The 27,359-nt window shown below is 50.6% G+C and overlaps 10 pseudogenes; all 10 read right to left on the reverse strand.

Moving 5' to 3' along the window:
• Positions 1–6,848: 6,848 nt before the first annotated feature.
• Positions 6,849–6,967, reverse strand: LOC143937745 (5S ribosomal RNA; annotated as a pseudogene).
• A 322-nt stretch (positions 6,968–7,289) lies between these two features.
• Positions 7,290–7,408, reverse strand: LOC143937253 (5S ribosomal RNA; annotated as a pseudogene).
• Positions 7,409–10,176: 2,768 nt separating this feature from the next.
• LOC143937746 (5S ribosomal RNA) lies at positions 10,177–10,295 on the reverse strand (annotated as a pseudogene).
• A 322-nt stretch (positions 10,296–10,617) lies between these two features.
• LOC143937254 (5S ribosomal RNA) lies at positions 10,618–10,736 on the reverse strand (annotated as a pseudogene).
• A 320-nt stretch (positions 10,737–11,056) lies between these two features.
• On the reverse strand, positions 11,057–11,175 carry LOC143936670 (5S ribosomal RNA; annotated as a pseudogene).
• A 322-nt stretch (positions 11,176–11,497) lies between these two features.
• Positions 11,498–11,616, reverse strand: LOC143937356 (5S ribosomal RNA; annotated as a pseudogene).
• An 8,644-nt stretch (positions 11,617–20,260) lies between these two features.
• Positions 20,261–20,379, reverse strand: LOC143936714 (5S ribosomal RNA; annotated as a pseudogene).
• Positions 20,380–20,482: 103 nt separating this feature from the next.
• On the reverse strand, positions 20,483–20,601 carry LOC143937396 (5S ribosomal RNA; annotated as a pseudogene).
• A 1,774-nt stretch (positions 20,602–22,375) lies between these two features.
• Positions 22,376–22,494, reverse strand: LOC143937456 (5S ribosomal RNA; annotated as a pseudogene).
• Positions 22,495–22,597: 103 nt separating this feature from the next.
• On the reverse strand, positions 22,598–22,716 carry LOC143937494 (5S ribosomal RNA; annotated as a pseudogene).
• Between the last annotated feature and the right edge of the window lie 4,643 nt (positions 22,717–27,359).

Consider the following 27,359-nt stretch of genomic DNA (forward strand, 5'->3'; position numbering starts at 1 on the left):
CACTAAGGGAGTTTAAACAGTCGGGAGCGGATATTATCCTGGTTCAGGAAACGCACTTTGACAGAGGGGGATCTTTTGCCTTCGCCTCCAGGAGCTTTCCGCTTGTGTATCTATCCTCGGGATCCCACAAGAGAGCGGGGGTGGCTGTCCTGATCCGACAAGGAGCACCCTTTACCTATGTTGATCACTACAGCGATCCTCGGGGGGGTTTCCTGATACTTAAGGGTACATGGCAGTCACGGCCGATCACCCTGTGCACGCTATACGCCCCTAATGTCCATCAGCATAGCTTCCTCTCCAGGGTTTTTGCGCGACTATTTAAGGAAGACCACGGTTATTTGGTGGTGGGAGGAGACTTTAACTTGGCTCACTCGGCCACGGCTGATCGGCAGACAGCGCCCACCCGCGTCCCCCCGCCTAGAGCCCTTCGGGATTCGAGGCTTTTTCGGCAACTCACTCGCCGCTATGCATTGTTCGACGCGTGGCGAGCTCTCCGGCCCGGGGATCGGCAGTACACATATTACTCAGCCCCTCACCACATGCACTCTCGAATTGACTATTTTTTCACTAATAATGCTACATTGAGAGCGACGCGTGCCGCATCTATCCTGCCGATCTCCTGGTCGGACCATGCCCCGATCTTACTTACCCTAGATATAGGCCCCCCGATAACCCGGCCATACAATTGGAAGCTGAACACCTTCCTTCTTCAGCACCTTCCCTCTCAATCGGAATTAACCATGACCCTGCGTCAATATTTTGCTGAGAATTTGACCCCAGACGTCCCCCTCTCCACTGTGTGGGAAGCCCATAAGGCGGTGATGCGGGGTAGATGCATTGCGCTTTCCTCGGCCTTGAAGCGAGACGTCGCGGCCACCAAGCTTAACACCGAGAAGGAACTTAGACAGTTAGAGCAGAACCTGCAGGCCTCACCGACGGTACCACTCCTTAGGAAAATTGTTAATTTGCGTACGGTGCTGGCGGACCTGGCGCTTCGCCGCGTCGAGAAGGCCCTTCTGAGGATCAAACAGACATACTATGACAGGGGCAACAAGGCACACTCCCTTCTAGCGCGGAAGCTCAAAGACAAAACCCTTCTCTCTGCCCCACACCAGATAAAAACTAGATCTAATGCGGTTGTCTCCCACCCCAAAGACATAGTTGATACGTTTGCGGGCTTTTACGCAGAGCTCTATAATAGTCCTGACATCCCTAGCACCCCAGTGTCGCTGGAGGTCTCACAGCGTATACAGCAGTATTTGTCCGACAGCGCCATTCCCAAAATTAGAGATTCGGACTTGCTCATTTTGAACAAGCCCGTCACGGAAGACGAAGTGGGAGAGACCATTCAATCCCTCCCCGCACATAAGTCCCCAGGCCCAGACGGGCTGCCCTACGAATATTACAAAGCATTTTCTCCCCTCTTAACCCCGCATATGAGCAGACTCTTTAATGCTTTTCTACAGAAAACACCCGTCCCCCCAGATATGCAACGTTCCTTCCTTACCTTAATCCCCAAACCAGATAAGGACCCAATCCACTGTGCGAATTATAGACCCATTGCGCTGCTGAACGCGGACCTAAAATTTTTTACTAAACTGCTATCTATGCGCCTTAACAAGGTCCTACCCTCTTTGATCCATAAGGACCAGGTGGGCTTTGTCCCCCTCCGACAAGCGGGGGATAACACCCGGAAGGTGATAGACCTGGTCGAGGTGGCGAACAGGGAGGAAGTGCCGTCCCTGCTCCTGAGCTTGGACGCAGAAAAAGCATTTGATAGACTGGGTTGGCCCTTCCTCTTCGCCACTCTGACCCACATAGGGATGGAGGGACCTTTTCTGCGAGCCATACAACATCTTTACACCGACCCGTCTTCTCAAGTGAAGACTCCCTTTGCCACCTCTTCCCCCTTTTCCATCTCCAACGGCACGCGTCAGGGATGCCCGCTGTCACCCCTACTATTTGCCCTCTGTATTGAACCCCTGGCGGCGTCTATCAGGCGGAACCAGGCTATAAGAGGGGTTCCGGTGCGAGGCCAGGAGTTTAAGGTATCACTATTTGCGGACGACGTAATTCTCACTCTTACCCAACCCAGAATATCCCTGCCCAACCTGCACATGGAGCTGGATCGTTACAGTGAGCTATCGGGTTACAAACTTAATGCGTCGAAATCCGAAGCCCTTCCGATTAACATTCCACCGTTGGAGGTGGAACACCTACGATCCAACTTCCCCTACCATTGGAGGTCCACCTCCCTTCGATACCTGGGGGTAAACATCACCCCAACCTATACCTCCCTTTATCAGGCAAACTACCCATCCCTCTATGGAGATATTAGGCGTCTCGTGCTAAAGTGGCGGAAACACCAGATATCTCTGCTTGGTAGAATAGCCTCTGTGAAGATGGTTATCCTCCCGAAACTCCTCTACCTTTTTCAGACCCTCCCCATTCCAGTCCCCTCCTCTCACCTGAAAAAATTGCAAAGGGACCTACTTCGATTTGTATGGAATTATAAAAGGCACAGGATACCTCGTTCGGTCATGACCGCCTCCAAATCGGATGGGGGGTTAGCGTTCCCGGACCTAGTCAGATATTATCAGGCTGCCCAACTCCGCGCGGTCGCCTCCTGGACTACCCAGAGGCCCCACAATCGTTGGTCGGAAATTGAATCCCGGTGGTTGGCCCCTACACACCCTAATAGTATGCTCTGGAGTGCGGCGGCAGCGATCCCTCAGTCCCAATTGTTGGGCCCTATGTCCCACCTGCAGAACCTATGGCGTAGGTCTTCCAAGGCATTTGCCCTGACCTCAGCTAAATCGCTCCTGACCTCTTTTATATCCAACCCTCTAGTGCCAGATAGCCTATCTCGCCAGATGCAACACCCCTGGTCCTCCCGGAACCTTTTCCAGCTGAGATCTCTGGTGGATCCCAGATCTAGGAGACTACTGACTTACACTGAACTCCAATCCCGGTTTGACCTCCCCCGGCAGAGCTTCTATAGTTACTTGCAAATCCGTCACTTTGCCCAGACCATATCCTCTGACCTCCGTTTCTCCCCGCCTACCATGTTTGAAATAGTAATCTCATCAGGTACGGCACAGAAGGGGATGATATCGGATATTTATAAAATAATTAACGCCTTTCCTATGGGCCCTAACGGCAAACATGCATACATGCTTAAATGGGAGGAGGCTCTGGGTGAAGTGTTCACGGAGGAGCAATGGCGGATGATTTGGTCGCAGGCATCCAAGAGCTCCATGTGTACGCTCTACAGGGAGAACGCATACAAAATACTGTTCTTCTGGTACATGACCCCGGACGTCCTGCACGCTATTTACCCTTCTACAACAGACCGGTGCTGGCGATGTGTGGGACATAAGGGCACCCTCTTGCATATATACTGGCAATGCCCTCGTATAGTCCCTTTCTGGACGGAAGTCCGTACGCTCTTGGCCAGTATCCTGGACCAACCCCTGGACTTACACCCAAAGCACTTTTTACTGGGAGTCCCTTTCCCCAAATTGTCCAAATCCCTACAGAAACTATCCCGCCACATCCTGACCGCAGCGAGGTGTCTGGTTGCTCTCCACTGGAAAAAAACACACCCCCCTACCCCGGACGCATTATACGCCCGCATCAGAGATGTGGAGCTTATGGAGCGGATGACCGCCAGGATACAGGACCGGCTGGAAGCACACGACGCAGTCTGGAACCACTGGAATCTTAAGGACGATCGACCCTGACAGGCAAGCGGAAGTTTTCGGATGACTACCCACCCATACCCCCTCCCTTTCCTCTCTATCTTTCTTTCTATCCTTAGGTACCCCTTTCCTCTCTCTTTCTATCCATCTTCTTTCTTTTTCCCTTCTTCCTTTCTCTTATGCCTTTTATTCTTCCAGACCCCCCCCCCCCCCTTGAGGGGGGGTGTTTGTTTGGATTAAAGTGTATTATAAGTGTCTTATATTATTCGCTACCACACGTATCCTCGGATTGCAACCCTGGTTTGGCGGTTAAGTCTAGAGGATAGATCTATTGCTGGATGGACTGTATCCCTGTTTTACATGTGTTGCAGAACATGCTGTCTGTGAATAGCTATACCTGGCCTGGCTGGTACCTGCTTCAGGTGGCTGTATTATGTAGGCCAATATGCTTTTGTGGTATGTTCTCCCCTGTAATTTTTCTGATCCCCTTTTTTTCCGCTCCCCCAATGCTGAACTGAAGTGTTTGACGTGTAATGTTTCACTTTAAAATAATAAAAAGTTATTTGACAAAAAAAAAAAAAAGAAGCCTATGGGCTTACAGCGGACCCTAAGAGATGGGACCCACTAGCTCTGTCATGGTTCGGACGCTGTAATATGAACGAAATGCCACGACATCTGTATCTACTACAAGCCTTACCTATCAAAATACCCCAGACTTTCTTTCATGCGGTTCGCTCAATCTTTATCAAGTTCCTCTGGCGCGGAAAACATATGCGTATTGGTAGGGCAATGCTGTTGCGACCGAAATTGCGGGGAGGTATTGGCTTCCCGGACCCTGCTCTATATTACACAGCGACGCACATGACACCGGTGGTTGACTGGTGCTGGTGTTCTGCCATATACTGTCCGGCCATGATATAGTGTCTGCGCCGTACTGCGCATGCCCAGTACGGAGCAGACGAAGCTTCGGAAAATCTCCGAAGCCGAACGGTAGCCCCACCATCCAAGCGGACATAGGGTTGTGAATATTAGAGGGCCCCTCGCAGGCGAGCTTCGCTCGCCACGCTTCGGGCTCGGCCTCACTGCGCTCGGCTCTTTTATATTCTTACTCTATGTCCACTTGGATAGTGGGGATAGAACCTGGACTCAGTGCGCAGGCGCCGTTCATGCTCGGCAATTTTCGGAATCTGTGTTGCTGTGTACTGCGCATGCGCAGCACACAGCGGACACTATCCGATGGGGGACCATATGTGATAAGACACCGGCATGGGGAACTGAAGCTAAGGGTCAAGCTAGAGCAGGAGATGGTGCGGGTTCCACTGACTGGTCTGCCTTGGGCGGGGAGGCCATTGGAGCCCTGTGTGACTACTCACCCGTTAATTGGCCCCTCGCTCGCCGAGATGGATAGTTTTTTTCACCTTTCCCACCTGACTAACTTTCCTTCTCCTATGACCCCAATTATTGGACATCCTAGATTCCCTCCGGGCCTGTCTGACCAGGCCTTTACCAGGCAAGCCCCCCGAAAGGGCTTCTGAGAGCAGCCCTATTTCTTGGACCCACGGGCTTGATTCCCATGGGGACCATACTGCTAGAGCAAGTACCTGTTGCATTGGATAGCTGGAGAGCTAGACAGCTAATCCATTTCCTCGGATCACTACCTAACCATTCGTTCTTCTCTAGACAATTCCACCCCTTCGAGGAACTTTGCCTGGATGATGGCCCAGTTCGTGGTTTCCTCTCTAGGTCCTACCAAATCCTGACAGACGCACAATCCTCCACGGATCCACCCTTCCTAGCTAAATGGAAAAGGGACTTACAAACTACATTCTCCAAACCACAGAAGGACAGAATACTCTTTTTCGCCTATAAGTCGTCACTCTGCAGTAAATATCAGGAGATCTCATATAAGCTGATCACACGCTGGTATCGTACACCGGTGGTGTTGGCCAAAATATTCCCCGGTCAATCTGACCGCTGCTGTCGCTGTGGGCAACAGGCTGGCACCATTCTCCACATTTTCTGGGAATGCCCTAAATTACAAACATTCTGGCAGCCTGTCCTGAGACTCATCCACAAGTTCACAGACATTTCCTTAGCCAATGATCCCACAGCAGTTCTTCTCAATCTAACTCCTATGTCGAGAAAGCGTTATCATAAGTCCTTACTTAAACATCTCCTCAATGCAGCTAGGGCCTGTATCCCAAGTCAGTGGAAAGAGCAATCTGCTCCAATGGTGACCCAGTGGTTCGCAAGGGTAAATGATATTGAACGAATGGAAGACCTGACTGCCACAATGAGGGATAAAACGGAGGAGCATGGGAACAGATGGTTCTACTGGACCCAGTTTTCGCTTTTCGGAAGAATACCTCCGCGAGACATAGTAAGCTCATGGTGATCGTTGGAGATCGCTGTTCCAAACGTTGGACAGCTGATGAGCTGGTGAGCCGAGGGTGTCTCTTGCTCCCTGGGAGGGGACCCCATCCTATCCACTCTACCCACGACACCCCCTTACCCCTTCTTTTCCTTTTCTGCCATTTCCTTCCCCAATCTTCTCTTTCCCCTTCTCCCTCCTTTCAGTTCTACTATTTCCCTTCTTAACTCAAAAAAGGGAAAAGAAAATGGTATGTTCCGACCCCATTTGACTACTACACAATACTCTTCCCCTATCTATGGATATCTAAACTCTTCGAGGATAGCAGGGCTAGTATCAATAATATTTTAAGTGGTAGAGGATCCCAACGAGATGGAGCTTTAATCTCATCTTGATATGACCGCAAAGCTGTACACATGCTATTCTCCTCTGACTTCTTACCATTGGCTCTGATATCCATGCAATATGATCATTTGTTTGTAACTATTTGTATCACACATTCTGTGAAGTTGCCTTTGCATTGTATGTTGCATACTACTAAATAAAAAAATAAAAAAAGAAGCCTATGGCACCTGGTATTCCCAGGCAGTCTCCCATCCAGGTACTGTTTAGCGTACTGTTTAGCATCCGAGATCAGACGAGATTGGGTGCTTTCAGGGTGATGGGGCCATAGGTAATCTCTTCGGGCACTCTCAACCCTCTTGACATACGCCAAGATGGTCACCTTGGGAAACAAGTGAAAAAAAAAACAGGTCAAGGCCAACAACATAAAAAGAAGCCTACAGCACCTAGTATTCCCAGGTGGTCTCCAATCCAGGTACTAGCAAGGCCCAACCCTGTTTAGCTTCTGAGATCAGAGGAGATCGGGTGCTTTCAGGGTTATGTGCCCATAGGCAATCTCTTTGGGCATTCTCAACCCTCTTGACAAATGCCAAGATAGTCACCTTGAGATACAAGCGATAAAAAACAGGTCAATGTCAACAACATAAAAAGAAGAATACGGCACCTGGTATTCCAACGCCATCTCCCATCCAGGTACTAACTAGGCCCAACCCTTCTTAGCCTCAGAGAAGAGAAGAGATAGGGCTCTTTCAGGGTGATGCTGCTGTAAGCGATCTCTTTGGGCACTCTCAACCCTCTTGACAAATGCCAAGATGGTCACCTTGGGAAACAAGCAAAAAAAAAAAAAACGAATCAACGCCAACAACATAAAAAGAAGCCTACAATAACTGGTATTCCCTGGTGGTCTCCCATCCAGGTACTAACCAGGCCCGACTCTTCTTAGCCTCCAAGATCAGACGAGATTGGGTGCTTTCAGAGTGATGTGGCCATAGGCAAACTCTTCAGGCACTCTCAACCCTCTTGACAAACACCAAGATGGTCACTTTGGGAAACAAGCGAAAAAAAAACAGGTCAACGCCAACAACATAAAAAGAAGTCTACGACACCTGGTATTCCCAGGCGGTTTCCCATCCAGGTACTAACAAGGCCTGTTTCACTTTAAAATAATAAAAAGTTATTTGACAAAAAAAAAAAAAAGAAGCCTATGGGCTTACAGCGGACCCTAAGAGATGGGACCCACTAGCTCTGTCATGGTTCGGACGCTGTAATATGAACGAAATGCCACGACATCTGTATCTACTACAAGCCTTACCTATCAAAATACCCCAGACTTTCTTTCATGCGGTTCGCTCAATCTTTATCAAGTTCCTCTGGCGCGGAAAACATATGCGTATTGGTAGGGCAATGCTGTTGCGACCGAAATTGCGGGGAGGTATTGGCTTCCCGGACCCTGCTCTATATTACACAGCGACGCACATGACACCGGTGGTTGACTGGTGCTGGTGTTCTGCCATATACTGTCCGGCCATGATATAGTGTCTGCGCCGTACTGCGCATGCCCAGTACGGAGCAGACGAAGCTTCGGAAAATCTCCGAAGCCGAACGGTAGCCCCACCATCCAAGCGGACATAGGGTTGTGAATATTAGAGGGCCCCTCGCAGGCGAGCTTCGCTCGCCACGCTTCGGGCTCGGCCTCACTGCGCTCGGCTCTTTTATATTCTTACTCTATGTCCACTTGGATAGTGGGGATAGAACCTGGACTCAGTGCGCAGGCGCCGTTCATGCTCGGCAATTTTCGGAATCTGTGTTGCTGTGTACTGCGCATGCGCAGCACACAGCGGACACTATCCGATGGGGGACCATATGTGATAAGACACCGGCATGGGGAACTGAAGCTAAGGGTCAAGCTAGAGCAGGAGATGGTGCGGGTTCCACTGACTGGTCTGCCTTGGGCGGGGAGGCCATTGGAGCCCTGTGTGACTACTCACCCGTTAATTGGCCCCTCGCTCGCCGAGATGGATAGTTTTTTTCACCTTTCCCACCTGACTAACTTTCCTTCTCCTATGACCCCAATTATTGGACATCCTAGATTCCCTCCGGGCCTGTCTGACCAGGCCTTTACCAGGCAAGCCCCCCGAAAGGGCTTCTGAGAGCAGCCCTATTTCTTGGACCCACGGGCTTGATTCCCATGGGGACCATACTGCTAGAGCAAGTACCTGTTGCATTGGATAGCTGGAGAGCTAGACAGCTAATCCATTTCCTCGGATCACTACCTAACCATTCGTTCTTCTCTAGACAATTCCACCCCTTCGAGGAACTTTGCCTGGATGATGGCCCAGTTCGTGGTTTCCTCTCTAGGTCCTACCAAATCCTGACAGACGCACAATCCTCCACGGATCCACCCTTCCTAGCTAAATGGAAAAGGGACTTACAAACTACATTCTCCAAACCACAGAAGGACAGAATACTCTTTTTCACCTATAAGTCGTCACTCTGCAGTAAATATCAGGAGATCTCATATAAGCTGATCACACGCTGGTATCGTACACCGGTGGTGTTGGCCAAAATATTCCCCGGTCAATCTGACCGCTGCTGTCGCTGTGGGCAACAGGCTGGCACCATTCTCCACATTTTCTGGGAATGCCCTAAATTACAAACATTCTGGCAGCCTGTCCTGAGACTCATCCACAAGTTCACAGACATTTCCTTAGCCAATGATCCCACAGCAGTTCTTCTCAATCTAACTCCTATGTCGAGAAAGCGTTATCATAAGTCCTTACTTAAACATCTCCTCAATGCAGCTAGGGCCTGTATCCCAAGTCAGTGGAAAGAGCAATCTGCTCCAATGGTGACCCAGTGGTTCGCAAGGGTAAATGATATTGAACGAATGGAAGACCTGACTGCCACAATGAGGGATAAAACGGAGGAGCATGGGAACAGATGGTTCTACTGGACCCAGTTTTCGCTTTTCGGAAGAATACCTCCGCGAGACATAGTAAGCTCATGGTGATCGTTGGAGATCGCTGTTCCAAACGTTGGACAGCTGATGAGCTGGTGAGCCGAGGGTGTCTCTTGCTCCCTGGGAGGGGACCCCATCCTATCCACTCTACCCACGACACCCCCTTACCCCTTCTTTTCCTTTTCTGCCATTTCCTTCCCCAATCTTCTCTTTCCCCTTCTCCCTCCTTTCAGTTCTACTATTTCCCTTCTTAACTCAAAAAAGGGAAAAGAAAATGGTATGTTCCGACCCCATTTGACTACTACACAATACTCTTCCCCTATCTATGGATATCTAAACTCTTCGAGGATAGCAGGGCTAGTATCAATAATATTTTAAGTGGTAGAGGATCCCAACGAGATGGAGCTTTAATCTCATCTTGATATGACCGCAAAGCTGTACACATGCTATTCTCCTCTGACTTCTTACCATTGGCTCTGATATCCATGCAATATGATCATTTGTTTGTAACTATTTGTATCACACATTCTGTGAAGTTGCCTTTGCATTGTATGTTGCATACTACTAAATAAAAAAATAAAAAAAGAAGCCTATGGCACCTGGTATTCCCAGGCAGTCTCCCATCCAGGTACTGTTTAGCGTACTGTTTAGCATCCGAGATCAGACGAGATTGGGTGCTTTCAGGGTGATGGGGCCATAGGTAATCTCTTCGGGCACTCTCAACCCTCTTGACATACGCCAAGATGGTCACCTTGGGAAACAAGTGAAAAAAAAAACAGGTCAAGGCCAACAACATAAAAAGAAGCCTACAGCACCTAGTATTCCCAGGTGGTCTCCAATCCAGGTACTAGCAAGGCCCAACCCTGTTTAGCTTCTGAGATCAGAGGAGATCGGGTGCTTTCAGGGTTATGTGCCCATAGGCAATCTCTTTGGGCATTCTCAACCCTCTTGACAAATGCCAAGATAGTCACCTTGAGATACAAGCGATAAAAAACAGGTCAATGTCAACAACATAAAAAGAAGAATACGGCACCTGGTATTCCAACGCCATCTCCCATCCAGGTACTAACTAGGCCCAACCCTTCTTAGCCTCAGAGAAGAGAAGAGATAGGGCTCTTTCAGGGTGATGCTGCTGTAAGCGATCTCTTTGGGCACTCTCAACCCTCTTGACAAATGCCAAGATGGTCACCTTGGGAAACAAGCAAAAAAAAAAAAAACGAATCAACGCCAACAACATAAAAAGAAGCCTACAATAACTGGTATTCCCTGGTGGTCTCCCATCCAGGTACTAACCAGGCCCGACTCTTCTTAGCCTCCAAGATCAGACGAGATTGGGTGCTTTCAGAGTGATGTGGCCATAGGCAAACTCTTCAGGCACTCTCAACGATCTTGACAAACACCAAGATGGTCACTTTGGGAAACAAGCGAAAAAAAAACAGGTCAACGCCAACAACATAAAAAGAAGTCTACGACACCTGGTATTCCCAGGCGGTTTCCCATCCAGGTACTAACAAGGCCCGACTCTTCTTAGGCTCCAACATCAAACGAGATCGGGTGCTTTCAGGGTGATGTGCCCGTAGGCAATCTCTTCAGGCACTTTCAACCCTCTTGACAAAAGCCAAGATGGTCACCTTGGGAAACAAGTGGAAAAAAAAACAGGTCAAGGCCAACAACATAAAAGGAAGCCTACAGCACCTAGTATTCCCAGGTGGTCTCCAATCCAGGTACTAGCAAGGCCCAACCCTGTTTACCTTCTGAGATCAGAGGAGATCGGGCGCTTTCAGGGTTATGTGCCCATAGGCAATCTCTTTGGGCATTCTCAACCCTCTTGACAAATGCCAAGATAGTCACCTTGAGACACAAGCGAAAAAAAACAGGTCAATTTCAACAACATAAAAAGAAGAATACGGCACCTGGTATTCCAACGCCATCTCCCATCCAGGTACCCACTAGGCCCAACCCTTCTTAGCCTCAGAGAAGAGAAGAGATAGGGCTCTTTCAGGGTGATGCTGCTGTAAGTGATCTCTTTGGGCACTCTCAACCCTCTTGTCAAATGCCAAGATGGTCACCTTGGGAAACAAGCAAAAAAAAAAAAAACGAATCAACGCCAACAACATAAAAAGAAGCCTACAATAACTGGTATTCCCAGGTGGTCTCCCATCCAGGTACTAACCAGGCCCGACTCTTCTTAGCCTCCAAGATCAGACGAGATTGGGTGCTTTCAGAGTGATGTGGCCATGGGCAATCTCTTCAGGCACTCTCAACCCATCTTGGCCTTTGTCAAGAGGCTTCAGAGTGCCCAAAGAGAGTGCCTACGGCCAAATCACTATACTATATATCTATATCTATAATAATAAATAATATTTTTAGTTATTATATATAAGATACTATATAGGTGATTTGGTCGTAGGCACTCTCTTTGGGCACTCTGAAGCCTCTTGACAAAGGCCAAGATGGTCACCTTGGGAAACAAGCTAAAAAAAACAGGTCAAAGCCAACAACATAAAAAGAAGCCTACGGCATCCAGTATTCCCAGGCGATCTCCCAATCAAGACACTAACCAGGGTGGGCGTGACCTAGGCATGAAGGAGTGAGGACGCTCTTTTCCGGAGCTCCCGGTCCGTGACCCCTCCACACCCCTTTACCACAGTCTGGTCGCATATTTCGGCATCGCCGACATCCCCGCGCTTCGGCGGAACACAGCCAGCCGAGCGGGGTCCGCCGCTGCTGCCATGGACAGGTACTTGGTCCCGCTGCAGCCTCCGGCCTCCACGCCGGATCCAGTCAAGATGGCGCCCGCGGCCTCCGGCGCTCCAGGACACGCGGTACAGAGGGAAGGTGAGCAGACTGCTATGCAGGGACACGACATGCCCCCGTTCTCCCCGCCTAGTGACTTGTCCCCGTGTCTCCCCCGCTCACTGTCCATGGCCTCGCTTGACAGCCCGGACCATAGCGGCCTGCCACCCTGGTTCCCTCACAACTCCCAACTGTCCCAGAGACCCTCCCGCAGTGGAAGCCTCATCCCAGGACCGAATGGCCGGGCTGCTCTTACCTCAGACACACAGGGGGACCCACCGCTGCCACCAGCACCGGCATTATTGGGGGACAAGGCCATCCTAGCTTTACTCCAAAACCTTCCCACTAAAGCAGACTTTAGCTGTATGGCAGCCAGGATTGAAACGACCTTGCGACATGAAATCGCAGGGGTCAAACGTGACGTGTCGGCTACGAACGAGCGGGTGACCACCCTGGCATCGGATGTGACCTCCCTGACCACTGATGTTTCTGGCCTGCAAGCCGCACATGATACCCTTGCTGAAAGAGTCACACAGTTGCAACTCCTAGTGGATGACCTTGAGAATCGCAACCGCAGACGCAACATCAGGATCAGAGACTTGCCCGAAGCCGCTGGCCAGGCAGACCTCAAAGCCACAGTTACAGCTATATTTAACGCCTGTCTGGACCGCGCTGCTGACACAGTAATAGCCATTGATAGAGTCCACAGGACCCTGGGCCCCAGGAGCCCCACAGAGAACCGGCCACGTGACGTTTTATGCTGTCTCCACAATTACTCAGTTAGGGAGGATGTCCTGCAAGCGGCGTGGCGCAAAGGCAGCATTGATTTTGACGGGGCCCAAGTCACCCTTCTGCCAGATGTATCCCGCAAGACCCTCCAGATGAGACGCTGTCTGCGACCCCTTCTGGAACACCTAACTGAACGGAGGATTCCATACAAGTGGGGCCATCCGTTTCACCTTATAGTGCGCAAAAATGGGAGGCCCCTTGCGCTACGACACCCTTCGGAGGTCCCGTCCTTTCTGGAGGCTTTGGGCCTGCCCTCGGTTCAGGTCCCCGACTGGTTGGCTCCTGTTGACCCCCAGGGAGCAGTGGCCCCGACGAACAACCCCTCAACCAGGCAACAGAGAGTGAGACGCCACCGTCGATCCCAACATCAGAGATCGCAGGCCCCTCAAGATCGTGAACCCTGAGAGAGTACAGTAATTTTCCATTATTCCTGTGTTATACCCTTTTTTTTTTGTTTTCTTTTTCTCTACCAACATAGACGGCTGGAGTATCCAGCTTTGTGTTGTTTACCATGCCACGGGCCATTGTTCCCAGCGCCCCAGCTAGGGGAGAGGAAGGACATTGGAAGAACAGAGTTGGACACTGCGCTTCCTGGACGAAGCCCTGAGTTATTGGCGGTACTGTTCACCATTCTCGTTACTGTTTATCTACAGGTGCCCTAGTCTCGGCGCTCTTTGTGTTTTTGGACTGCCTGGTGGTGCCCCCGGGTGCCCCTGGGCGGCGTTCCTGCTCCCTCCCCCTCTCCTCCTCCCCCCCCCCCTTTTTTTTTCCTTTTTTTTTTTTTCTGGGGGGGGGGGGAGGGGTGGGTGCCTGGGTGGTATAAAGTTATCTATACTCTGTGTTGAAAAGTTTAATATGTTGGTCTAATTATGCACTGTTCTACTGTTGTTAACTGCCCGATACCTGCTGCAGTGATGTTCTATAATGCGTTTGATGTCGTAGTTAAGATGCCAAAGAAGCTCCGTGCACGCCCGATTGCGACTGCATGGACCATGGGATGCTGGAGGGGTACTGCACCGACGAGTTCCTCCCTCTGCAGTGCCTTACCTCTTCCCCCACTAGGCCCCTCTGCCCTAACCGGCAGGTTCTCTCCGATAGGAGCTTTAGCAATTCCCCGATCTATCCCCACCCCTCCTACCCTCCTCCTCCCTACTAACTCCGGACCTTCTCCGCTTCGTTACTGCTTTTCCTTTTTCTCCTCCTCTTCCTCTGTGCTTGAACTCTATATCTACTACTGACTCTGGTGGGGACCGCCGGCCGGGTACCACTGCCGTCATGGCCCTGAAGCTGGTTTCCTGTAATGTGAAAGGGCTGAATGTACCTGAAAAAAGGTCCAGCTGCCTAACAGAATTGTGGCGGATGAAGCCCCAAATAGTTTTCCTCCAGGAGACCCATTTCAGGACAGACCAAATACCACGGCTTTATAGTAAGCACTTCCCCCTGGCCCACCACAGCACGTCCCCTACTTCCAAATCGAGAGGAGTGTGTGTTCTTCTTGCTAAAAACTTGCCGTGGCGCCTGTTAGCTGTCCAAGCCGATAGTGAAGGGAGATATCTCTTCATTAAGGGAACTCTCCACTCGCAAACTTTTACTCTTGCCAACCTATACATGCCGAATGTGGACCAGCTGCCGGCCTTAGAAGCATCCTTGGATGCCCTGGCTGCATTCTCAGAGGGTACTTTGATCATTGGGGGGGACTTTAACCTCACCTTGGACCCCCGCAGAGACTCATCATCGGGCACCTTTGCGATTTCTGCGAGAACGCGTTCACACATAAGAGACCTGCTACACTCCCACCGACTGATCGATGTGTGGCGTACGCTTCACCCACAGGATAGGGACTATACGTTCTTTTCCACCGCTCGTGGTTCTTACTCACGTATAGATATGTTTTTAGTCGCCCACAATGCTATCCCGGCGGTCACAGACGCTCAGATAGGCCACATAGCCCTGTCTGACCATGCCCCGATTTCTTTGATGCTGAAGCTACAACAGGAGTCGCGTGGTCAGTCCTGGTGGAGACTGAACGAGTCTCTCCTGAAGGACCCTGAGACCCACGCAGACCTGCTTAGGGAATTAGAAAGTTACTTTGATCATAACCGTGATTCTGTTTCCAACCCCCTCATGTTATGGGCGGCTCATAAATGCTACATTAGGGGCATTCTTATTAAACATGGTCATAGACTCAAAGTGGCCAAAACTGAGGCTCTCTCCAAACTTATTGCCAAGTTGCATGCGTGTGAACAACGACACAAATCCCAGCCGACTGCTGCGCTGGAGGTGGAGGTGAGAGATCTTAGAGAACAAATCAGAGATTTCTCTCTCTTTCAGGCTAGAACCAGACTCATGTGGGTCCGCAGGACGTATTATGAATATGGAGTCAAGTGTAGTAGGTCCCTAGCGAACTCCCTGCGTGCCCAACGCAACGCGTCCTTCATTCCAACCATAACCTCCCCTTCGGGTGCCAAGCTTCATGATTCACGGGAGATAGCGGAGTGTTTCCGATCTTTCTATGAAGCCCTTTATAACTTGCACCCCCGGGACTCAGGAGACGCCCTCCAGGCCGGCACAGCGGCCATTGACGAGTACCTAGCTTCGGCAAACCTCCCGTCGCTGGTTCCCCCGGACCCACATCTGATTTTCCAATTGAATTTCCAGCCGCTTCTAAAAAATGTTGCCGTAGATCTAGAGAGGTGGTCAAAGTTGGCGACCTCTTGGTTTGGGAGATGCAATGTGCTCAAAATGAATGTAATGCCCAGACTCTTGTATCTATTACAAGCCTTACCGATAAAAATCCCCCAATCATTTTTTAAAGCCATGCGCTCCATCTTTATTCGATACGTATGGCAGGGCAGGCCTCCAAGACTCAGCCGAACATTACTGCTCAGACCAAAAGACAAGGGAGGGATTGGCCTCCCAGATCCGGCATGGTAATATACGGCGGTGCACATGAACAGAGTAGTTGACTGGTGCAGACACCTGAAGGATAAGCTGTGGGTTCGTCTGGAGCGTGAATCCGTACCATTTCCACTTGAGGGTTTGCCCTGGAGTGGACCGGGCTGGTCGGGAGCGACGTGGGCACACCCACTCATTGAGCCAACGTTACAAGAGCTAGACAGATATTTTACCCTGACGGGCGTGCCCAGTTTCCCTTCGCCCATGACTCCTATTATTGGACACCCACGCTTTGAACCCGGCATGACGGAAAAGTCTTTCCGCCTCGACCCTGACCGGGACCTTGTGCGGGCCTCTTCTTTTCTTGGCCCTAGGACGTGGACAGCGGTCTCCACTATGTACGAGGCGTTAGCAACCACGGCCCTGGGACAGTGGAAGCTTGCCCAACTCTCCCACTTCTTGAAATCTTTGCCAAACAGTGGCGAATTCCGCAGACCCCTAACATCGTTTGAGGAGGTATGCTCAGGAGAGGAACCGACCCGAGGGTCTCTTTCCCTGTCATATCGCATCCTACTGGACCAACTCTCCCAGGGTAACCTGGTGTTCGTGGAAAAATGGGAGCGAGACCTGCATGTCCGGCTCTCGCCAGACCAGAAGAACCGCGTGCTTCTTTTTGCGCACAAGTCATCCCTATGTAGTAAATACCAGGAAATAGCTTATAAAATTTTGACCCGATGGTACAGGACCCCCACTGTCCTGGCGGCTATGTTTCCCGGTCACAGCCCTTTGTGCTGGAGATGCGGTGAACAAGCCGGCACGTTACTACATATCTTCTGGGAATGCCCTCAACTGGCCCATTTCTGGAGACAGGTTCTCAATATCATTTTTGACCTCACGGCTATTGATCTCCAGAACAACGCAGCTGCGATCTTCCTCAATCTGACCCCACTCTCGAGCAAGAAGTACCATAAATCTCTCTTAAAACATCTTCTGAGTGGGGCCAAGGCATGTATACCTAGCATGTGGAAACAGCAGGCCGCTCCACTGAAGTCTCACTGGTTTGCAAGAGTTTGCGACATCTACCGTATGGAACAGCTCACATCAGCGTTAGGCGACAGGGAGGAAGAGCACACTGCTCGTTGGTTGTCTTGGAGCCTGTTCAGGTTTTCCGATGCATACAGATCCTATCTGTAGGCTCTGGCACGTGTATAGAGGGAAGGGTCCGGTCGCGGGAACCCATCGGAGTCCTCTTTCTTTCTCTCCCTTCTCGTATACCACCCTGGTTCACTCTCTCCCCCGTCTGCCTCGTAGCACTGTTAGCCCCCTATAACTTTCATTCTTTCTACCCCCATACCCTTCTCCTGCCCATTTGCTCCCCCCTCTTTCCCTACCCCCTAACTCCCAAGTATAATTAAAATACATGGTGATTGCAAGGATCTTTTCGTTTTGTTCCCTCGATTTCCCAGCCAGGGGTTGGCGGCCCTCGGGGTGGTCCCGGCTGAGCTCTTTGACCAGTAGAATGAAGGTGACCGATGTTAGAGGCCCCTCAGTTTGGGCCTTGAGGGGGATCGCCCCGGGGACTGCCCTGGTTTATAAGTAGACACTGGGGTGCCAGATCATTAGAGTGGGATAATGTGGTGGCCTAGCCACGGCTGGGGCTGCTGCTGACATAAGTTGTTAGGTTTCCCCCGGTCCCCCACAAAGTATTAACTATGTATTTTTGTTAACCTGGAAAACTGAGGGATCTATGTCTTTTACAGTTTGTCTCTGTATTACCTGCAATCCGTAAATAAAGAATTAAAAAAAAAAAAAAGTCACTAACCAGACCAGATCCTTCTATGGCACCTGGTCTTCCCAGGGAGTCTCCCATCCAGGTACTAACCAGGCCTGACGCTGCTTAGCCTCTGAAATCAGACGACATCGGGTGCTTTCAGGTTGATGTGGCCGTAAGCGTTCTCTTCAAGACACGCCCAACCCTCTTGACAAACGCCAAGATGGTCGCCTTGAGAAACAAGCAAAAAAAACAGGTCAAAGCCAACAACATAAAAAGAAGCCTATGGGCTTACAGCGGACCTTAAAAGATGGGACCCACTAGCTCTGTCATGGTTCGGACGCTGTAATGTGTTGAAGATGAACACGATGCCACGACTTCTGTATCTACTACAAGCCTTACCTATCAAAATACCCCAGACTTTCTTTCATGCGGTTCGCTCAATCTTTATCAAGTTCCTCTGGCGCGGAAAACATATGCGTATTGGTAGGGCAATGCTATTGCGACCGAAATTGCGGGGAGGTATTGGCTTCCCGGACCCTGCTCTATATTACACAGCGACGCACATGACACCGGTGGTTGACTGGTGCCGGTGTTCTGCCATATACTGTCCGGTCATGATATAGTGTCCGCGCCGTACTGCGCATGCACAGTACGGAGCAGACGAAGCTTCGGAAAATCTCCAAAGCTGAACGCCGCCTGCGCGGTGAGTGGAGGTGGTAGCCCCACCATCCAAGCGGACATAGGGTTGTGAATATTAGAGGGTCCCTTGCAGGCGAGCTTCGCTCGCCACGCTTCGGGCTTTGCCTCGCTGCGCTCGGCTCTTTTATATTCTTACTCTATGTCCACTTGGATAGTGGGGATAGAACCTGGACTCAGTGCGCAGGCGCCGTTCATGCTCGGCAATTTTCGGAATGCGCAGTACACAGCGGACACTATCCGATGGGGGATCATATGTGATAAGACACCGGCATGGGGAACTGAAGCTATGGGTCAAGCTAGAGCAGGAGATGGCGCGGGTTCCACTGGCTGGTCTGCCTTGGGCGGGGAGGCCATTGGAGCCCTGTGTGACTACTCACCCGTTAATTGGCCCCTCGCTCGCCGAGATGGATAGTTTTTTTCACCTTTCCCACCTGACTAACTTCCCTTCTCCTATGACCCCAATTATTGGACATCCTAGATTCCCTCCGGGCCTGTCTGACCAGGCCTTTACCAGGCAAGCCCCGAAAGGGCTTCTGAGAGCAGCCCTATTTCTTGGACCCACGGGCTTGATTCCCATGGGGACCATACTGCTAGAGCAAGTACCTGTTGCATTGGATAGCTGGAGAGCTAGACAGCTAATCCATTTCCTCGGATCACTACCTAACCATTCGTTCTTCTCTAGACAATTCCACCCCTTCGAGGAACTTTGCCTGGATGATGGCCCAGTTCGTGGTTCCCTCTCTAGGTCCTACCAAATCCTGACAGACGCACAATCCTCCACGGATCCACCCTTCCTAGCTAAATGGAAAAGGGACTTACAAACTACATTCTCCAAACCACAGAAGGACAGAATACTCTTTTTCGCCCAAAAGTCGTCACTCTGCAGTAAATGTCAGGAGATCTCATATAAGCTGATCACACGCTGGTATCGTACACCGGTGGTGTTGGCCAAAATATTCCCCGGTCAATCTGACCGCTGCTGTCGCTGTGGACCAAATGTGGCCCCATTCTCCACATTTTCTGGGAAAGCCCTAAATTACAAACATTCTGGCAGCCTGTCCTGAGACTCATCCACAAGTTCACAGACATTTCCTTAGCCAATGATCCCGCAGCAGTTCTTCTCAATCTAACTCCTATGTCGAGAAAGCGTTATCATAAGTCCTTACTTAAACATCTCCTCAATGCAGCTAGGGCCTGCATCCCAAGTCAGTGGAAAGAGCAATCTGCTCCAATGGTGACCCAGTGGTTCGCAAGGGTAAATGATATTGAACGAATGGAAGACCTGACTGCCACAATGAGGGATAAAACGGAGGAGCATGGGAACAGATGGTTCTACTGGACCCAGTTTCGCTTTTCGGAAGAATACCTCCGCGAGACATAGTAAGCTCATGGTGATCGTTGGAGATCGCTGTTCCAAACGTTGGACAGCTGATGAGCTGGTGAGCCGAGGGCGTCTCTTGCTCCCTGGGAGGGGACCCCATCCTATCCACTCTACCCACGACACCCCCTTACCCCTTCTTTTCCTTTTCTGCCATTTCCTTCCCCAATCTTCTCTTTGCCCTTCTCCCTCCTTTCAGTTCTACTATTTCCCTTCTTAACTCAAAAAAGGGAAAAGAAAATGGTATGTTCCGACCCCATTTGACTACTACACAATACTCTTCCCCTATCTATGGATATCTAAACTCTTCGAGGGTAGCAGGGCTAGTATCAATAATATTTTAAGTGGTAGAGGATCCCAACGAGATGGAGCTTTAATCTCATCTTGATATGACCGCAAAGCTGTACACGTGCTATTTTCCTCAGACGTCTTACCATTGGCTCTGATATCCATGCAATATGATCATTTGTTTGTAACTATTTGTATCACACATTCTGTGAAGTTGCCTTTGCATTGTATGTCGCATACTACTAAATAAAAAAAAAAAAAAAACAGAAGCCTATGGCACCTGGTATTCCCAGGCGGTCTCCCATCCAGGTACTAACCAGGCCCGACACTGTTTAGCATCCGAGATCAGACGAGATTGGGCTCTTTCAGGGTGATGCTGCTGTAAGCGATCTCTTTGGGCACTCTCAACCCTCTTGACAAATGCCAAGATGGTCACCTTGGGAAACAAGCAAAAAAAAGAAAACGAATCAACGCCAACAACATAAAAAGAAGCCTACAATAACTGGTAATCCCAGGTGGTCTCCCATCCAGGTACTAACCAGGCCCGACTCTTCTTAGCCTCCAAGATCAGATGAGATTGGGTGCTTTCAGAGTGATGTGGCCATAGGCAATCTCTTCAGGCACTCTCAACCCTCTTGACAAACACCAAGATGGTCACTTTGGGAAATAAGCGAAAAAAAAACAGGTCAACGCCAACAACATAAAAAGAAGTCTACGACACCTGGTATTCCCAGGCGGTCTCCCATCCAGGTACTAACAAGGCCCGACTCTATTAGCCTCCAACATCAAACGAGATCGGGTGCTTTCAGGGTGATGTGCCCGTAGGCAATCTCTTCAGGCACTTTCAACCCTCTTGACAAACGCCAAGATGGTCACCTTGGCACTTTATGCAGGCCACCCTGGAACATATAGGTCTTGGCCCCAACATGATGAGCTGGGTAATGTCGCTTTACTCCACGCCATCGGCAGCGGTACGGGTGACCGAGTGGTGCTCGGACTCTTTCCCCATCACTAATGGGACGAGGCAGGGGTGGTCTCTGTCTCCCCTAATTTTAATTCTGACACTGGAACCACTTATGTGTCACGTTTGGAATGACCCGAATATTACTGGCATATCCAAACCCTCGGCACACCACAAAATTGCGGCGTACGCTGACGATCTAATTTTTTCCGTCTCCAATCCACACATTTTGCTTCCCAAAATACTTGCGTCTCTACAGCGACACGGCAGCCTATCAAACTATAAAAACAATTGCGCCAAGTCGGCTGTATTGAATATATCGGTCCCGGATGGTGAGGCCAAGAGGCTCCGCACCTCTTTTCCATTCTACTGGGCTGAAAAATCTATACGTTAACATCGCAGCGGATTTAGCGCAATTGTACCTGCTTAATTTTGTTCCTCTCCTGGATAGACTGAAATCTGATTTGGGAAACTGGCATGGTTTAACACTGACCTGGTTCGGGCGCTGTAATGCATTCAAAATGATGGCCCTCCCTCGGATCTTATACATGTTCCAGACATTACCGATCCGGTTACCCCCAATTTTTTTCAGACGACTGCAGGTGCTGCTCCGGGACTTTATTTGGGCGCGCAAACTGCCCAAAGCCCGTTTGCAATTGCTTGCCAGACCAAAGGACAAGGGGGGTCTGGGTGTCCCAGATCTCAGACAATACTACAGAGTGACTCTGCTAGAGAGAGTCGTTGATTGGCATTGTAATGGCCCACACAAGCAGTGGGTGGAGATGGAGATTGAGGATGGATCCATTCCCCTATTGACCTCCCCGTGGCTCCTGTCCTCCCTACCAAAAGACCTCAGAGGTCACCCCGTAGTGGGAGCTAGGTTGGCTGTTGTGCGGAGGTTGTTCCGCTGCACACACATTGCTCCCCTGCCATCACCAATGACTCCGGTTATAGGTAATCCAGACTTCCCACCGGGATTTACCAACAAGAAACTGCGACAGTTGACAGTGGTGGGGAAACAGCATCTGGGAGAGGTGTGGCCCACGGGAGGGCTCCCGACCACGCAAACTGTCGCCGAGCTTTCTGACCCTCCGCTTGACTTGTTTAGTGCTTATAAACTTTGTCACTTTCTTCTGGCCATACAAAGGGCCCCCTACACTCCTAGAGACCTGACACCCTATGAATCCATCTGTCACAAAAGGGAACCTGTGCGACACACCCTCTCCCTCCTGTACAAACTATTGAGTAGTCAGGAGGAGGAGTCGACCCCCACCACGTGCTATTCTCCTCAGACTTCTTACCATTGGCTCTGATATCCATGCAATATGATCATTTGTTTGTAACTATTTGTATCACACATTCTGTGAAGTTGCCTTTGCATTGTATGTCGCATACTACTAAATAAAAAATAAAAAAAACAGAAGCCTATGGCACCTGGTATTCCCAGGCGGTCTCCCATCCAGGTACTAACCAGGCCCGACACTGTTTAGCATCCGAGATCAGACAAGATTGGGCGTTTTCAGGGTGATGGGGCCATAGGTGATCTCTTCGGGCACTCTCAACCCTCTTGACAAATGCCAAGATGGTCACCTTGGGAAACAAGCAAAAAAAAGAAAACGAATCAACGCCAACAACATAAAAAAAAGCCTACAATAACTGGTAATCCCAGGTGGTCTCCCATCCAGGTACTAACCAGGCCCGACTCTTCTTAGCCTCCAAGATCAGACGAGATTGGGTGCTTTCAGAGTGATGTGGCCATAGGCAATCTCTTCAGGCACTCTCAACCCTCTTGACAAACACCAAGATGGTCACTTTGGGAAATAAGCGAAAAAAAAACAGGTCAACGCCAACATCATAAAAAGAAGTCTACGACACCTGGTATTCCCAGGCGGTCTCCCATCCAGGTACTAACAAGGCCCGACTCTATTAGCCTCCAACATCAAACGAGATCGGGTGCTTTCAGGGTGATGTGCCCGCAGGCAATCTCTTCAGGCACTTTCAACCCTCTTGACAAACGCCAAGATGGTCACCTTGGGAAACAAGCAAAAAAATATAAATAAGTCGGAAGCTAGAGACAATACGGCCCGAGTCCTCAATTTAATCCATGCGGCGCATGTACAGGGAAGGCCCTTGCTTATGTTGTCAACGGACGCGGAGAAGGCCTTTGACAGGGTGGCCTGGCACTTTATGCAGGACACCCTGGAACATATAGGTCTTGGCCCCAACATGATGAGCTGGGTAATGTCGCTTTACTCCACGCCGTCGGCAGCGGTACGGGTGACCGAGGGGTGCTCGGACTCTTTCCCCATCACTAATGGGACGAGGCAGGGGTGCCCTCTGTCTCCCCTAATTTTAATTCTGACACTGGAACCACTTATGTGTCACGTTCGGAATGACCCGAATATTAATGGCATATCCAAACCCTCGGCACACCACAAAATTGCAGCGTACGCTGACGATCTAATTTTTTCCGTCTCCAATCCACACATTTTGCTTCCCAAAATACTTGCATCTCTACAGCGACACGGCAGCCTATCAAACTATAAAAACAATTGCGCCAAGTCGGCTGTATTGAATATATTGGTCCCGGATGGTGAGGCCAAGAGGCTCCGGTCCGCTTTTCCATTCTACTGGGCTGAAAAATCTATACGTTAACTGGGCGTTTACATCGCAGCGGATTTAGCGCAATTGTACCTGCTTAATTTTGTCCCTCTCCTGGATAGACTGAAATCTGATTTGGGAAACTGGCATGCTTTAACACTGACCTGGTTCGGGCGCTGTAATGCATTCAAAATGATGGCCCTCCCTCGGATCTTATACATGTTCCAGACATTACCGATCCGGTTACCCCCAATTTTTTTCAGACAACTGCAGGTGCTGCTCCGGGACTTTATTTGGGCGCGCAAACCGCCCAGAGCCCGTTTGCAATTGCTTGCCAGACCAAAGGACAAGGGGGGTCTGGGTCTCCCAGATCTCAGACAATACTACAGAGTGACTCTGCTAGCGAGAGTCGTTGATTGGCATTGTAATGGCCCACACAAGCAGTGGGTGGAGATGGAGATTGAGGATGGTTCCATTCTCCTATTGACCTCCCCGTGGCTCCTGTCCTCCCTACCAAAAGACCTCAGACGTCACCCCGTAGTGGGAGCTACGTTGGCTGTTGTGCGGAGGTTGTTCCGCTGCACACACATTGCTCCCCTGCCATCACCAATGACTCCGGTTATAGGTAATCCAGACTTCCCACCGGGATTTACCAACAAGAAACTGCGACAGTTGACAGTGGTGGGGAAACAGCGTCTGGGAGAGGTGTGGCCCACGGGAGGGCTCCCGACCACGCAAACTGTCGCCGAGCTTTCTGACCCTCCGCTTGACTTGTTTAGTGCTTATCAACTTCGTCACTTTCTTCTGGCCATACAAAGGGCCCCCTACACTCCTAGAGACCTGACACCCTATAAATCCATCTGTCACAAAAGGGAACCTGTGCGACACACCCTCTCCCTCCTGTACAACCTATTGAGTAGTCAGGAGGAGGAGTCGACCCCACCATTTATCCACAAATGGGAGAGGGACTTAGGCATCACATTTACCCCACAACAGATAGGGAAGATCCTGACCTTAGTACATAAAGCTTCCATCGCAAACCAATATCAAGATACAAGATAGTCTCACGCTGGTATAGAGTCCCATACCTTCTGAATAAAATGGATAGATCGATCCCGGATGTTTGTTGGAGGTGAAATTCAGATATGGGGACCATGGGACACCTTTTCTGGGCATGCCCGACCTTGAGGAACTTTTGGGTTCCCAGTAGCGTTTCAACACAGATTCCGAAAATTGCCGAGCATGAACGGCGCCTGCGCACTGAGTCCAGGTTCTATCCCCACTATCCAAGTGGACATAGAGTAAGAATATAAAAGAGCCGAGCGCAGCGAGGCCAAGCCCGAAGCGTGGCGAGCGAAGCTCGCCTGCGAGGGGCCCTCTAATATTCACAACCCTATGTCCGCTTGGATGGTGGGGCTACCACCTCCACTCACCGCGCAGGCGCCGTTCAGCTTCGGAGATTTTCCGAAGCTTCGTCTGCTCCATACTGTGCATGCACAGTACGGCGCGGACACTATATCATGGCCGGACAGTATATGGCAGAACACCGGCACCAGTCAACCACCGGTGTCATGTGCGTCGCTGTGTAATATAGAGCAGGGTCCGGGGGCCAATACCTCCCCGCAATTTCGGTCGCAATAGCATTGCCCTACCAATACGCATATGTTTTCCGCGCCAGAGGAACTCGATAAAGATTGAGCGAACCGCATGTAAGAAAGTCTGGGGTATTTTGATAGGTAAGGCTTGTAGTAGATACAGAAGTCGTGGCATCGCGTTCATCTTCAACACATTACAGCGTCCGAACCATGACAGAGCTAGTGGGTCCCATCTTTTAAGGTCCGCTGTAAGCCCATAGGCTTCTTTTTATGTTGTTGGCTTTGACCTGTTTTTTTTTTGCTTGTTTCTCAAGGTGAGCATCTTGGCATTTGTCAAGAGGGTTGGGCGTGTCTTGAGGAGAACGCTTACGGCCACATCAACCTGAAAGCACCCGATCTCGTCTGATTTCAGAGGCTAAGCAGCGTCAGGCCTGGTTAGTACCTGGATGGGAGACTCCCTGGGAAGACCAGGTGCCATAGAAGGATCTGGTCTGGTTAGTGTCTTGATTGGGAGATCGCCTGGGAATACTGGATGCCGTAGGCTTCTTTTTATGTTGTTGGCTTTGACCTGTTTTTTTTAGCTTGCTTCCCAAGGTGACCATCTTGGCCTTTGTCAAGAGGCTTCAGAGTGCCCAAAGAGAGTGCCTACGACCAAATCACTATACTATATATCTATATCTATAATAATAAATAATATTTTTAGTTATTATATATAAGATACTATATAGGTGATTTGGCCGTAGGCACTCTCTTCGGGCACTCTGAAGCCTCTTGACAAAGGCCAAGATGGTCACCTTGGGAAACAAGCTAAAAAAAACAGGTCAAAGCCAACAACATAAAAAGAAGCCTACGGCATCCAGTATTCCCAGGCGATCTCCCAATCAAGACACTAACCAGGGGGGCGTGGCCTAGGCATGAAGGAGTGAGGACACTCTTTTCCGGAGCTCCCGATCCGTGACCCCTCCGCACCCCTTTACCACAGTCTGGTCGCATATTTTGGCATCGCCGACATCCCCGCGCTTCGGCGGAACACAGCCAGCCGAGCGGGGTCCGCCGCTGCTGCCATGGACAGGTACTTGGTCCAGCTGCAGCCTCCGGCCTCCACGCCGGATCCAGCCAAGATGGCGCCCGCGGCCTCCGGCGCTCCAGGACACGCGGCACAGAGGGAAGGTGAGCAGACTGCTATGCAGGGACACGACATGCCCCCGTTCTCCCCGCCTAGTGACTTGTCCCCGTGTCTCCCCCGCTCACTGTCCATGGCCTCGCTTGACAGCCCGGACCATAGCGGCCTGCCACCCTGGTTCCCTCACAACTCCCAACTGTCCCAGAGACCCTCCCGCAGTGGAAGCCTCATCCCAGGACCGAATGGCCAGGCTGCTCTCGCCTCAGACACACAGGGGGACCCACCGCTGCCACCAGCACCGGCATTATTGGGGGACAAGGCCATCCTAGCTTTACTCCAAAACCTTCCCACTAAAGCAGACTTTAGCTGTATGGCAGCCAGGATTGAAACGACCTTGCGACATGAAATCGCAGGGGTCAAACGTGACGTGTCGGCTACGAACGAGCGGGTGACCACCCTGGCATCGGATGTGACCTCCCTGACCACTGATGTTTCTGGCCTGCAAGCCGCACATGATACCCTTGCTGACAGAGTGGCACAGTTGCAACTCCTAGTGGATGACCTTGAGAATCGCAACCGCAGACGCAACATCAGGATCAGAGACTTGCCCGAAGCCACTGGCCAGGCAGACCTCAAAGCCACAGTTACAGCTATATTTAACGCCTGTCTGGACCGCGCTGCTGACACAGTAATAGCCATTGATAGAGTCCACAGGACCCTGGGCCCCAGGAGCCCCACAGAGAACCGGCCACGTGACGTTTTATGCTGTCTCCACAATTACTCAGTTAGGGAGGATGTCCTGCAAGCGTCGTGGCGCAAAGGCAGCATTGATTTTGACGGGGCCCAAGTCACCCTTCTGCCAGATGTATCCCGCAAGACCTTCCAGATGAGACGCTGTCTGCGACCCCTTCTGGAACACCTAACTGAACGGAGGATTCCATACAAGTGGGGCCATCCGTTTCACCTTATAGTGCGCAAAAATGGGAGGCCCCTTGCGCTACGACACCCTTCGGAGGTCCCGTCCTTTCTGGAGGCTTTGGGCCTGCCCTCGGTTCAGGTCCCCGACTGGTTGGCTCCTGTTGTCCCC

The sequence above is a fragment of the Lithobates pipiens genome, unplaced genomic scaffold, assembly GCF_037356315.1.
Source record: "Lithobates pipiens isolate NorthernLeopardFrog02 unplaced genomic scaffold, aLitPip1_a1.2 Scaffold_28, whole genome shotgun sequence".
NCBI lineage: Eukaryota > Metazoa > Chordata > Amphibia > Anura > Ranidae > Lithobates > Lithobates pipiens.